The 16,124-nt window shown below is 32.2% G+C and overlaps 1 protein-coding gene across 1 annotated transcript in view; it reads left to right on the top strand.

Moving 5' to 3' along the window:
• Positions 1-16,124, top strand: part of LOC108913525 (tyrosine-protein phosphatase non-receptor type 13-like) — a 217,255-nt gene that overhangs the window by 65,929 nt on the left and 135,202 nt on the right. The window lies entirely within an intron of this gene.

Here is a 16,124-nt window from a genome sequence, read left to right as displayed (position 1 = left end):
GTCGTTTCTAATTAAAAAGATACTCGAAAATCAACATTACTGCAGTTAAAGTAAATAATAAAGTTTACAGAAAGTGTGAAAGTAAAAGTTTGAAATTCGTGTTCTCAGTGTTAGCCGGATCGCTAAACTTTTATGTATCCACTGAATAAATAGTAGATATAACTCCACGATAAACAATTCGAAGTGTGAAAGGAAACGTGTGAAGCGGGACGATTTCCCATTACATGTGAATTATCCATTCATGGTTGAAATACTTCTAGTTTGCTTCTTTCGTGCACCTGGCACACTTGCTCGCGCTCGTCTGTCGTCGTCTCGTGGAGACGTTTGTATTGACGTCGCCTGTAATTAAATTATACACAGCAATTGAATTTATAAATATATTGCTGTCGGTTTGTTCGGAGGATGTAGTTAATTGAAGTGGCGATCTCCGGTATTTAATTTAGCAGAATGTGTTCCTTAATATGCATTAATAGACAAACAAGCGGTGCCAGTGATTACAAGGGGAATAAGTCGAAGTCCAGCAACAAATACGGTAAGTAAACTGAAAATAAGTATACATTTTATATATACATAAGTATATAGTTTTGTTTATTTTAGTTAAAAGTTCTGCGCTGCTAAGCTAGAACGGTTTAATCCATTTTCATTTTTTTTAAGATGCACCGCTATGAAAAATTGAGTTTCACTATTAGGTACCTACCTTATTTCACAACAAAATAAAAATATTAATTTTGATTTCATCGTAGGTATCTTGAACACTCCTGTATTTAATAAATTAATCTGGGGAGTTCATATAAAAATTACACTAAATGTTTCGTTTCTATGATACAGCATGTGGAAAAAATATTCAGCTTAGTTTTATAGTCCTATAGCCTACAAAGCAATTGTTTTTTAATAATGTTACATACTGAATAATACCCTGGACCTCTGTTATAACTGCTAGAGACCTTTTTTAAAAAAAGTTTTTCCTTACTTTTTATTACACATGTATATACAGTATACAGGGTATCTCACCGGGAACAGCGTCGATCGATATCTAGGAAAGTACTGCTCCGAAAAATTTGAAAATGTGGCAACATGGCAATGTCCCTAGGGCACAACTAAAATATCTAGAACTCTACAGTACTTCCGGTTATACCGGAAGTCGACACCAACTTCCAATTTTAAATGGAACACCCTATATATTACTGCATTTTCGGATTCTACATGAAATTTGACTGATTTTTTTTCACTTTATTAAATATTCCCTATATCTAGGAGTTTGATTTGATTTTTTAAAGAAAAACTTTGACAGATGCAAGGGTCCGCGAAGATGCTAGTAACTCTTTTCAGGAGCATCATATCAAGATGTTTTTGGTACCTGTAAAGGACATAGGCTAAATTAAAGTATACCAACAAATTAAAACATTTAATACTAGGTGTTTAATTTTTACTGTTACATTTTGATAACTTCAAACAGCCATAACTTTGTTAACTTAAATGGAACACCCTATATTTTTTCACTCTGTCGTATACAGATTGAATTTTTTTGGACACTTTTTCTCTTATCAGACCTGTTGTCAAATTGGCCATGACCAGAAACTCTCCTAAACAATTAAAATAATTTGACATTTGTCAAGTTAGTTGTCAAATTATTGTCTGGAATAGTTTTTGCTGAAAATTTAAATAAAAATGTCTGGGTATCGTTTAAATTATACTTATGAGGATAATTTTAATTTGTTTATTATTTATGGAAAAAAGCAGCAGATTATTTACATGTTCTTGAAATTACTTTGTCACATTTTCCAAGAAAGCAACAGATTCTCAACATGTTCTTGAAATTACTTTGTCACATTTTCTATAAATAACAAACAAATTAAAATAATCCTCATTAGTATAATTTAAACGATCCCCAGTCATTTTTATTTAAATTTTCAGCAAACCTATTACAAACACAACAATAATTTGACAACTACCTTGACAAATGTCATGTTATTTCAATTGTTTTTGGAGTGTTTCTGGTCGCGGCCTATTTGACAACACGTCTGATACGAGAAAAAGTGTCTAAAAAATAAAAAATTGGAACTATCTCATAAAATAGGAGCGACAACTCTAACAATGCTTTTATGGCTTGAAATGAAATTTTAATCTGCATACGACAGAGTAAAAAAATACAGGGTGTTCCATTTAAGTTAACAAAGTTATAGCAGTTTGAAGTTATCAAAATGTAACAGAAAAAATGGAACACCTAGTATTAAATGTTTTAATTTGTTGGCATAATATAATTTAGCGTTACCTATGCCCTTTACAGGTACCAAAAATCCGCTTGATATCATGCACCTGAAGAGAGTTACTAACATCTCCGCCGACCCTTACAAATGTCAAATTTTTTCTTTAAAAATTAATATATCAAAATCTGTAACTCCTAGGTATGGGGAATATTTAATAAAGTGACCCTCAAATTTAACGTAGAATCCGAAAATGCAATAATATATAGGATGTCCCATTTAAAATAACGAAGTTGGTGTCGACTTCCGGTACAACCGGAAGTGCTGGAGAGTTCTAGATATTTTAGTTGTGTTTGCCCCAAGGACATCCTGTATATTATTATTGCCATTATTACTATCATATTATTAAAGAACGTACTATGAGTAGGTACAGTCGGCGCCACTCAAATGTGAACGGGAATATTGTACCGTGTAATTTAAACTTCAAATCATAGTCGTCGTAAAATTCAATAGTTGTCAAATATATGTCACTTAGAGCAAACATAATGAAATGTAAACAAGTAACGTGAAATATGCCGGAGCATTTAACTGAGGCGCAAAGAGCAAAGGCTATAACTAAATTAGAAGATAATTGGCCTTTGAGTGAAGTGGCTGCTGATTTAAATGACAGTAAGAGTTGTATATTTTATATTAAACAAGAACATCTGATAAGAAGAACAAAAGGCCTATCAGGCAAGGTGTCGGGAAGGTTTCCAGTGACGTGGAAGACAATATCTTGGTCGAATTTGCCCATCAGAATACCCTGTGTTACGCCACTACAAAAAGTCTGATTTACTACGATAAAATCCAGATGAAATTTCCATAACAACCAAAATCCGTTCACATTTGGGTGGCGCCAACTGTACATGCGTTTAAACCCGTGTTTTCAATCTGATGAGCAGTTCAACACAAAGATGTGTAACCTAGACGTTAATGTCGTGTATACATATAGTAAATAGCATATATAACGTGGAATGCCCTGCGATATGGGATATCAGTCGAAAGTTTAAAGAGAATATAGAAAGAAATATACAATCACTACATATTCGCAACATATTTTGATGTCATATTGATGTAGTGCAGTAGCATACGAGCTTAGATTAAGTTCCATTGAACAGGTGGATATTTCCAGCAGCGAAGATGCGTAGCAACACAGGTCTCGCTCTGTTACCTACGTTTCCTATATATGAGTTCCTACTATAATGTGATGGAAATTGTAAAATAGCTACTAATTAAAATTTTTCATATATGCGAAATATAATTTTTCATGTATCTCTTCTGCCAATTATTTATTTCTGAATATCTTATGTTTATATTTTTGTTGAAAACTAGTCCAAAGTAGGGCGGCGCCAGCCATTTGCCGCACGTAGAAATTTAATGAATTTTTTGTACCAGTTTAATTGAAACTAATAGTACTTAATTTTACTTAGGTACAGTATTGCCTCACTTTTACGAAACAAAATTATATGGAATTTACTACTAAAAAATTACTTTTAAAGCAAATAGAAACTATTAATAAGGAAAAAAGTTGACCACTTACTTGCTCAATCTAATTACCTACTACTAATTTTAGTGTATAATTTGAATATGTATGAAAAATGTGCATACATTTTAATGGTCATTGATAAAATCAAGTGATTTTAATTTCAGTCTTATTGTTTTATTTATATCCATCGCATTATATTCTATGCTAACTTTTTATTTGGATACATCATTTTTGTAGCATATAGCCTCAAAGAATGTATATAGGAATATTTATTCTCAATTAAATAATTATATTATCACTCTAAGACTGACAAGCATCATAAATAAACTACCATCATCACCTTGAACTTGATATAACAAGTATTTATAGATCCATATTTAAATTTGCATGAAATGCATAATTGATAAAGTTAACTATATTTTAACATATTCCGATAGAAAACGAGAACAAGTGTAGCTATAAATAGAAACAGAATAAAACTTTTTTTTCAGTATTGTACATAAATTGTAAATAATAATAATAATAATAATTTTAAATGTTTTCATGACAAATAAAACGTTTCCTTCAAACTTTTTTAAGTTATGCATTATTATAATTTCATTTTTTTTAGATACTCGTAAAAACGGGCAGAAATATTTAAGCCATCCTCACACTTCAAGCTGCGCTATGTCTATAAAAGTTGTGACAAGACTATTTATCCTCTGAGATGTTCTAGGAAATGATACAATTTATTGTTGCTCAAATTCCTTTTAATATCATTTGTTTTCCATATGCTCGAAAAAAACAGATAATTAATAGCTTCACACAGCTTTTAAGCAATGCAATGGAGCTGAACAGTATACTCATGCTTCGCTAATAGGTATATTTACTTTTTATTTATTTTTCAAGTGATTTCTCGAATCTTTTCTTTTTATGAGGTTTTCTTACTCGATCAGAGTAAATAAAGAAACTACCATATCTAATATTTTTGGAAAATATAAATTTATTAACAGTATAACTTTAATTTTTTCCAGGCATCAAAAATATTCGATTGAATATAATTATCTAAACCACTATAAAAGTAAATACATAATTTCATAGAATATCATATTCCTAATATGGTGTAGTTCATCACATAATTTGTTACAGTTTACAAAATCTGTTGTGCTCCAATGAACGGTTACAACAACTTGCATTACATAGATAATCACTAAAGAGGATGTGCAGTATTCGTATCGATCCGTTGGTTTACGGGTCCGGTGAAAAAATAAATGAAAAAGTTCTGATGAGTTCAGGCGGCCGCCCGATTTTTACAACGAACATTGATAATGTGAAAGTTTACACTATACCTTTAGTATCCAAATATACAAATCATTTCAAAAGAAATGTTCCATATTTTAGTATCTATAACATATTATTTTAACCAAAAACTGTAGTTACTGAATACATGTGTTATCATTTCCAATAACTAATATTTGAAATATAAAATCCACTGATAAAAAAAAATGGTTAAAAAATCCCAACACTTGAAAATATTGCCACTTGTGTTTTATTTTTCTTATAAGTGCTCTTTTATTCATTCATTATTGCATAATACGTTATGGGTGGGTTTTTACTTTACCTTGATACAAGTAAACATCTCCTTTCATTTATCCAATACTATATATGACCTGTAATCAATTGTATTCAGGTCAGAAGACATAACTGACTAATTGGTAACCACCATTCTCCAAAAATTTGATTCAGGTATTGTCACTTGCCGACTGTAGTGAGTGTAATGCAACATTATCTTAATGGAAGATAACTCTGGTCATTGTGACCAAGAAGATGATATCTAACAGTGTTGTTTTTTTTCTCCAAGAACTGTAAATACCTTCACGATAGATATTACAATGGGCTCAATCAGGCTAAGGTCAATCAACATCATCTAGTATTAACTATTCATGATCTTTTCATCTTCTGTGGTGAGTAGTGTTTATTGCATATTCTGCATTTTGTCTTTTATGAAATCATAATTGCTTCTTATTTGCCACTAACAGTAATTTTGATCTAAAGTTCTTCTTTTTCTTAACGTGTGGTTATATTCTATTTAAGTCCCATAGCACAGCGACCTTATAAGGCCTATTGAGCGTTCTACTATTCAAACCTATTCAGCAAGTAGTTTTATCCTTTTTACAAAGTCCAAAACCTTCCTTGCCGACACCTCTCTCAGCTCCTTGTGTTCCAGAAAGGGTTTTCCCATGAACATCATTTTAATACGTGCAAATCCTGAGCACTCGACCAGGATATGTAGAGAGTCACATCCTTAGTTTATAGGTATAGATGTTTCCTAAATTGAGAGTGTCCCGTTATAAGTCCCATCACTTTTCTCAGTCGAATTTTATTCAAGCTTAGCAACTCATTCATTCTTTTCTGCAAAAGATCATAAGTTCCTTCGCATCCTACCTTTGCAGCCTAATATTTCCTATGTTCTGACTCAGTCTAATAGTTCAGAGCCCCCATGACCACATGGGAGATGTGTCATAGAAGGGCTTCGGACCAATGATTGGATGATTCCGATCCCTTTCTAGCAAGTTCATCCACTTTCTCATTTCCATCAATGCCTTTGTGTCCTCGCATCCAACACAATCTAAATGTATTAATGGTAGCCAATTCAATCAGCATGAGTAAACATCCCCACAAAAGTTCTGAACTTACCTTGTGTATCTAAAGCATTAACTGCTGTTTGACTGTTAGAGAATTTATCTTTATAACTTCTTCTATATAACTATATAATAACTATATAACTTCTACGTACATTCTATGCTAAAACACGCCATTATCGAAGATTTCTGCTTTAAATACATTGGGATATCTCCCCAGACTGTAGCTTGCACACCATCTGGATAAGTCCATATGTTTCTGCACTCGCCCTCCTCGCCGTTTTGGAGCCATATGTATACCATACTAGTCTCCATCTTTCCAGGGTATCAAACTTCTCCCATTTGTTCTGATCCTCTATTTAAGTCTCAAATGGCTTGTGGTAGTGAAGCCGTAGAACCATCTTGTCGGATATGAGTTAGTTTGAGTTAGTTTCGATAAAGATATGTCCATAATCCTGGAATAGGGACTACCTCTCTAGTAGTTATTGTTCCTGAATTAGTATGCTGCTAACCACTCTCCTCTTTCCACTACTATATGAAGCGGTGGTAAATTTATCATAACTTCTAGCGCAGCTGTCAGGGGCGATATTATTAACTTAAATAGGCCAATATCTAGATTTTATTCAGGTTTTCGTTTGGTGTGGTCTGTTATGGTTTTTGCCATCGTACTACTGCGCCATAAAATATCCTAGGTCTTACTATGTTTGTATACATTAAGTATGACATCCTTGACTTCAGTCCCCAGCTTCTATCGATAAGGCTATGACATACATACAGTGTCTGCTTCGCTTACTTACCATTTTTCCCAAGTGTGCATTCCAGGTAAGCTACAGTATCACTGTCAGATGAACCTTCCTAGAAAGCCGAATACTCCTCTCCGCTAATACAGATTCAGAGGGTAGCTGTTATCGTTCGGTTCCTCAACATATACCCAACGATGTGTGTTAATAGTTTCAAAGGGTATATCTAAAGTTAAACTTTATTAAAATTTTTCCACGTCCTTTATCCAATATTTCCTAAGCAGACCGTGCTTGATACAGAACTGCAGTTTTGTAAAACAAAGAAATGTTGAATACACATTTTTTCTTTACTGAGTATGCTGTAGTTCCATTCTAATTTCTTAATTTACTTACTTGTGTATGAAATATAATCAAAAGATTCACCAGATACTCCAAAAAGTAATTTACAAACTTTTTCATTTATAACCTCGAAATGTTTATTAGTTGCAAATCCATATGATAGTCCATGTTTAATCAACATCTGTTTCTCGGTTAAAGATATTACACTAAACATTCAATATTAAAATAGTCTAACCTCTACCATAATCCTGTCATGATTGAGAATGCATTATATATAACTTGTTATGCTTGTCGGTAACCAATTTAGGCCTTGGATTGGATATAGTCAGTATGACTAATTTTCTTAACGTTTAATAATATAAAGATTGGTTGATCAATGCAGGCATTAGTAAAGAATGTAAGTCAAACTGACTAATTTTCTTATATAATTTAAAAACAAGTACATTCATAACGAAGCATCGTATATAAGACCGCACATAGCACCACATGTAGCCTTGCACAGAGCGTCCATATTGGTGCATCACCCAAAGCATTTAGATGAAACATCAGTTTTTCCTCATCTTAATCATCGGATCACCTTTATAAATATATGGGAAAATATAATAAACTTTTTTTTATTGCTTATTAGCCTTCCTGCGTTCAACGTGCCCTGTGCGAAGGTCCAAAAAATATGAAGAGTTCTTTAAAGTTAAACAAAACTCCTAAAGGTCATACAAACATCTCTTTCAGGATAATTGTTGCGAAAATACAACGGTATGTTCCTTCCATTACATGAAGCTTGCAATTCTATAACTAATATCATAAAAACATGTAGAAATGGAATCTGAAATTACCTGATGCAGGTATTAGTAGTTTATATTAATGAATACAATGAAACGGGAAATCAAGTTATATCCTTATTATAATTCAAAAGATATTTGCCAATCTATTCATTTAAGATGCTCAACATTGATAACTTCTCAACATTAACGATTAAATTTATTAAAGAACATTTTAAAGCGAAACTCACAAGGCCAGCGGCTAAATAATTATCCTTCTATTCCTATCAGAAATAATGTCTAATAATTATAGTGTGTACTTGTTTTCAAAAATAAAGAGTAAAGGAAATGTGCGATTTCCAAAGTGTTGAGTACAATAGTTTTTGTCTTTGGCCTGCAACAAACAAAACACGAATTGTATTTCCTGCAGCAATCATGAAATGCATATGTAATGACTGCCTAAGCGTAAAATAATTCTTAAGTTATCGAAGGAGCGCGTTAAGTTGATACTAACATCGTAACCTCTATTAAATTGGACTTGATGGTATAAATCCATACGTAGCAATTAAAATACCAGCACATGAAAGTGCATAAATCTTTGTTTATAGTTGATGCAAATTTACGGATGCTGTAATTGTCAGCGTTTTACTTTGTAGTTTCAACTAAACTATTTTAAACTAAGATTGCTGAAGCTAGCTTGGAGTGAGATGGAAATCAATATATCGTCATTACTCTAATGGCGTGGCAGTAATCTTCAGCAACGCTTTATAGTCAGGATTTATCCAATTATACAAGAACGCTAACTCAATATCACTTTAAAGTATTTTGCTGTAAGATATCAGATATACCGTTAGATTGTAGATCAAGTATAGCCTCACAAATTAAAAATTCTTGTTTCTATTAAAACGTTCTTTCTTCAACTGAAAGTAGATAAGATAAATTAAGTAGCTCCTTAACATCTAGTGTAAATAAAGGATATTAATACCTATCTACAATAAATACATGGACCGTTTCTAGTGAGGCCATCTATTAGCAATTATATGCGTCGGAAAGGTAGATCTTTCACTGACGTACTGTCAAAATTTCATAACATTTGGAGGAATAGAAGCGGAGTTATTTCGTCTCAAGCATCGAACAAAGAGCTAATATTAAATTTGTTTTAAACATTGTAAAACTTTTACCGAAACATTTCAATTGATGAACCAAGTTTATGGTGACGGAGTTCGTCACGTTCGTACCACTGATACGCGGTTTAAAAACGATCGTGAGGACATAAGTTGATCGCAGATTCCATCAAAACTATGCGTTCATCTTCATTGAAATTCATGGAATTGAAATTGAGCATCTCGAAAGCATTCATTTATCACATTTTGACTGAACATTTGAGCTACCGAAAAGTATCCGCACAAGTTGAGCGATGACCAAAAATTGCTCAGAATTCAACATTCGAAGGACATCATCAGGTAGGCCAAAAAGGACAAAAACTTCCTTTACAACATCATGACTGGTGGTGAAACGTGGTGTGTTCAATATAATCCAGAAACCAAGCTAGACGAGCTAAAACCCAAAAAGTCTCGTTTGAAGAAGTCAAAAGTGAAGACAATGTTGACTTGCTTTACGATTCCGAAAGAGTTCGTTCCACCGGACCAAACCATTAATGTACAATTCTATCTTGGCGTTTTGAAGCGTTTGAGCGTTTGATGCATCATATTCGTCTTATTCGGCCAGAATATTTCGCAGAAGGAAGTTTGTTGCACGATAATACACCATCTTCATCTACACTTGATCTTTTGACTAAAAATCGCATTTTAATTGACAAGCACTCCCCGTATTCACCGTGCGACTTTTATCTTTTCGGAAAAATGCATTTGCTGCCTAAACTAACTAACTAAAAGACTTGTACCGACATCCCGAAGGACATCTCGATCGACAATATTCATTTTATAAGCTTTTAAACCATACAAATCGCTGAATTAGGTCGAAAGGGGACTATTTTGAATAAAATAAAATCGATTTTGCCAAAAAAAAAACGTTTTGAATAAGAACATTCTTAAAAAGTCTTGTTTACTTTGGAACGCACCTTGTATATTATTAATGAATTAATGTGAATAATTAACCACGTGATAACAACTCCGTTTTTTCTACCATAACACACTGGGTTAAAACTTTGCACGCGTTATACTATACTGTCACACTTTTTGAGCAACTTTGAATAGAAAATCGAAGGGCAATTTTTGGGTCTCTTGCAAAATCTTATTGGATATGTGGAAGATTTTTGGATTTTATTTGGGTATTTTTACCACTTATAAAAAAGATATATGTTAGCTGCATTTTAGTATTAAAACTAACAAAATCAGACATAATGAGTATTAAAAGTGTATCCAAATGTCTAGAATAATGATAAAAATGCTAAGGGAATTAAAAAATTATTATTATTATTATTTAGTAAATAACCAAAAATGTAATGATCCAATAACAAGCAATCAATAAAACATTTAAATTTAATATTAAGTGTATAGTCAAAAGATGGAATAAAAATACTTTAAATTGAATATTCAATATGTTTACCTAGTCGCACTCGGGCTCTTTTTAATGTAAGAAAATCTATTATTCTGGAAAATTTGTGGTATTAGCCTATACTGCTAACAGTTGCTCACTTAATATTGAAATCTTTTATGAAGCCCTAAAAGCAGAAATTTAGGGGGTTTCAATTCGGAGGATCGAAGATGCAATTGATTCGGCGCACATCTAGTGGTTAGGGAAATTTCATTTAAACCATTCCGCACATTCCTACCATAATGAAGCGGAATAACATCCAGCTGAAACCACATATTTTGATGAATTACTAGAGACAAGTTATCAATTGCAAATTGATGGAAGCATATTGAAAAAAAACAAACTTATCGCTGTTTGAACGGAGGAAAATATAAATACCAGCTAGAAGATTTAATCTCTAGTTTTAGAGTTTCTTCTGAAGAAGAGAGCTATATATGTCTAAACCGACAACGTATTAACCAACCCAGAAATTGGTTCGACATTGACAACTGCCACAAAAGCGTACAAACCAAACCAACTTCTAAAGATAATAATATAATCCTTTTTTATCTGAAAAATTAAAAGAGATCAATAGTTAGATCAGTAAAACTCGATCAGAAAATCAAATAAAAGATGTCCCAAAATTCAGGCAAGAAGTAATTTTGATAGAAAACGCAGGTTTTTAATTAAAATTTGTAAATTTTTTATTGATACATGAAGTATACAGAATAGAATATGTATGGATTAGCGTATCGGATAAATGGCCTCCACGGCTTTGTTGGCACATGCGTACCCTTTTGTTGAAATTTTCCATAACCGTTTTGCACAAATGCGACTGAATTTCGTTGATACAGCGCTCAATTTTCTCCTTCAAGGCGTAAGGCGTAGATGGTCGTGGGCTTGTTGGCATAAACTTTAGACTTCAAAAAAACCTAAAGAAAAAAGTTCAATGGTGTTAAATCCTATCATCTGGACAGCCAATGTAATCACCAAAAGCAAAAATTACACGACTACCTGTATGGCATTTAGTCATAAAAAACTGGATTCTCATGTCGCAATAGCAAACATCATTATCTGTTATTTCCTGACCAGCCACATTTTCGAAGAAGAATGTCTGATGACGTTTCCACCTCAAAATCTGCACCTAACAGTGACACTTTCTGGATGCATTTGTTTCTCAACAATCTCTTGTGAACCCTAAAAGCGACAATTTAGGCGAGTAACGAAACCATCAAGATAAAAATAAGCCTCACCGTTGAAGATGATTTTGTTCGAAAAATCATCATCCAGTTGTTCCATAATCATTTCAGCGAAGTGTCTTCGCTGTGCGTGGTCAGTAGGCTTCAATTCTTGAGTCAATTGACCTTTGTAAGCGTGAAGATACAAATCTTTAGTGAGAATACATTGTAAAGAGCTTCTCGAAATGTCCAATGCTTGACTCGGTGCCGAATTAAAGTTCCCGGACTCCCAGCAACACTCAGGAACTAATCCAATCTCCCTAAATTTTTCAATTAATCTCTTCACAGTCTTTATGAAGTTAATGACTATTCCGACCATATTTTGTACGAAAACTGCGAACTGTAGCTGCCAAATGTTCATTATATTTAAAATATTGCTCAATAATGAAAACGTTGTTCTATCGTGTAGCGCTCCATTTTTTAATAACCCTGAACTGTCTTTTTTTTTCATTAGAAATACTTTATTGCACAAATTGCGCAGAATTGAAATCTTGCGTGAGTTTTGGAACACCCGATACAAAATCAAATGTCAAAGACGACATTTACAGTAGGTATATCGTGTATGTAATGTCTATTACTTTAGCGAAAACGAGGAAAACATCAGAACTACATTAGAAAGGGCAGAATTTGAATCAACAAAAATTTGAGTATATTCAGTGGGATAACACAAAACAATTGGGTAAAGAAAGTAATAACGTAAAAATAAAACTAAAAGAGTCGACTTTTTTTTCGCTGAACGGTGATAAATGTGTTTCAAATCATTTTTAAAATTTTGTAATAATTATTATACGGGGTACATTGTTATTAAATCGACTAATACCTCTTTATACAAATAAAACAAAATAACAAGCAGAAAGGAATAGACATGATAAAAAACTAACATAAATAACTTAAATATACTCTGACTTTTTTCCACATCTGTGAACGAATTAAAAATACGATTTTCAACATTCGAAAAATACTACTTTTTCATGTCGTTAAAGATAAAGGTAGGCAATTTACCCTCCAGTAGACTGTATATAAATCAAAAGTTTTGTATGTAGAATAACTTCTTCAATAAAATTAAACATAAAAGTGTTTTCCCCTCTCGCCCACTCTAATCGTGGAGCTACTGTTGTATACAGAAGTACGGTGATTTACTGGGAATAGGAATCACACCAGATATTTTTATATAAAAAATCTCTTAAAAATATCCATCGGAAGTCGCTCAGGACGAGAACTTTTTTATTTCCATTTTATTCCATTTCTGACTCCCACTTAGTAGAAACTTCAGAAGTCTCAAAAGGCAAACTAAAAACTGATTTTTATCTCTAGATATAATTTTCCTTAAAAAAAATTTTGTTAGATTCACTTTAGGCTACTTCAATACTTCAAGCTCAGGGATGTAGATGTTACATGTGTTGATGTGCATACACCTCATAGAATTTTTAACATTATGAAAATGTATATTATTTCCCTATAAAATATCTTTTAAATGCATTTATATCGGGTATGCCAAAATTCTCAAAAGATTTTCCGCCAGATGTGAGGTAAAGTAAAAACGAAAAACAAAGCTGACGGTTCAGGGTTAATAAAAATGAAGCGCTACTTGAAAAATAACGCGTTTTTATTGTTGAGCAATATTTTTAAAAAAAATGGCTTAATCAATAATTAGTCATACACTCTGGCCGTCCCTCAACACAAAACATCGAAGCAGTTGTTGAGATTCTAGGAACAGCATATTCTCACAAAAGATTTGCAACGTTTCACTTTTGTTGTGAAGTCTTGTTATTATAACGTCCAAAAATGTTTTAATGTTGCACTGAATATGGTGAAAAGGACTTCATTAATTGGAGATTTTTGCTTTTAGTTCTGCGACTCTATTTAAATTTTTACTTACTCTCATTTTTGGAAAATAATCTCAATTATAAATAAGGTCACTGTTGCATTATATTTTTGTTTTCTTTCTTTTATGAATCAAAATATGCTAAAATTAATTTTTCAATTATATGGGTTTTATAAATAGTCTTTTGAGTTTGCCCACAGAAGAAATATTGCTTGTGTAGTAGTTATTTAAGTATAGGAAAAGTTATTTCCTGTTTAAAAGAATGTGAGATTTTTTTTTAGTTTTCTAAAGTACCTTTTCTGGATTTCAGTAGGTACAACTCAGTTTTGAAAGTACACTTCTCAGTTTCCTTGCCATACAAAACTAAAAATATCATGTTTGAGACAGGTCATTCCTTCTGTTCTAATTAGAAGAAGTAGATATGTTGCATTTGTTTTTCTTTCAGTAGTATTTTTTTTAATTAAAAAATTGTTTTTGAATTGTCTCTTACATCGTCAAAGCAACAATAAACTATTAGTAAAGACTAATGTGATAATCCCAGGGTTTAATCCCACCTAACTCTTATTTTTTTAGTCATATGATAATATTCTGAATTTGTAAATACAAAAAACTTATTCCGAATTAAACAAAATATAAGTTTATTAATTACTTTTCTAAACAACTACAAACATTTCACACTAGTATATAATTTTACATTAAGAGAATAAATAAATGTAAACAAAACTTTATACTTTAACTTTGATGCTGCTTGTGTAAAACTAACTGCCTACAAATATTATTGCAAAGATGGATCATCAATAGAAAGAGTTATATAAAAAAATGGTTATGAAGAGTAATAAAAAACTATTCCAATGCTTTATAGCATACATTCGTCTCAATAATCTCGGTATAAAATAATTATATTTATTTCTATGATCTCTCGGAAAATATGTTTTGCAGTGAACTTTTCGACCACTAGCTCCATTATCTTTTGCACTAATCCTAAAGCATAATCCCCTAACATATTGGAAGATTATTTTTATGGTAGTAGTAGAGTATTAATACAGTAAAATGTTGGCTATCAACTTTTACAGAAAAAATTCACATAAGACAGAATATGAAAAATATTTATATGAAAATGTGTCGTAAAACCATTTTTATCTTCGATCGATATATTGCTTTAATATACAATTGGTAACAGCAACACGAAACTATTATGTAGAGATTTTTTGTTGANTTGAATTTGCCGATATAAAATAGGTGCGATAAAATTCTATTTACATATTTCTTTCCTTGCGAAAGTTTTTGTCCGTTTTTATCACGCCGCCATATCGGTCGCATTGTGCGAGGTCAGGTTTTACAGTGGACCAGTTTCCAGTGCCGTGCAGAAGTGTATTTTTAAATCAATTTCGAATTGACCTTTTTGATTTTTTCTTTACAAAATTGTATTTGTAAGTGTCCCCTGTACATCCAGAATTTTTTTTGATAAGTTCTGAATCACCCTGTATAATGAACACTAATTTAGTAGCTGTTAAAGATATACTGGGTCTTTTTTGTACTGTAAGCCAGGAATATTTTATATTTTTTATATACCCAACGATTTTCGAGTCCGCTTGAATTAGTTTTTGATCCTGATGAACATGTGTTTAATTTTTTCACAATAACATATTCCAGCATACTAAAATGATTACAAAGCCAACGCAACAATTTTCAAAAAAAATGTCTCCATTGGCAAAAATGGTAATCATTTTAGTCATCACCTAGGAGTTTTTTTTTGTTTACCTACTATCAATCGAGAGGGGAAACCGAAAATCTTGAGGGTGAATGAGAATTTCTTCAGAACTTTTAGGATGCACCATGGATGTATAGGATTTACTGTCTGATCAAAGATCTTCAAAAATTAAAGGATAAATTGCAGTTTTTAAAAAAAGGATGCATGTATACACTTCCTATAGCGTCTTCTTCTTATTGTTGAAAGAAAATTTAAAAACTCATTAAACACGTGTATTCAAACAAAATACAAAACTAAAGGTAATACCCAACTCCTCTTGAACCTTCCTTCAATATTTGAACTTGTTCTCAAAAGCGGTTACGCGAATTTTTGATACATTTTTGGTATCAAAATAAAAACCGTATACTGGAAACCCCGAAATTTTATCCTCAAATAAATTGTAACCTGAAATATGGCATAAAAAATTAATCAAACCTCGATATTTAAAGTTTCTCATAACATACTTCCAACAAATTTCAGTAAGATACGTCGGAATAAACCGATTTTTGTATTTTATTTGGTATACGGGTCATCAAAAACAGGAAAAACCTTGAATGCAAATAGGTACTTGCGCTAAATTTAAAAGAGA

The sequence above is a fragment of the Anoplophora glabripennis genome, unplaced genomic scaffold, assembly GCF_000390285.2.
Source record: "Anoplophora glabripennis isolate ALB-LARVAE unplaced genomic scaffold, Agla_2.0 scaffold37, whole genome shotgun sequence".
Classification (NCBI taxonomy): Eukaryota; Metazoa; Arthropoda; class Insecta; order Coleoptera; family Cerambycidae; genus Anoplophora; species Anoplophora glabripennis.
Note: the sequence above shows the minus strand (reverse complement) of the source record. Positions and strands in the feature narration are given on the sequence as shown.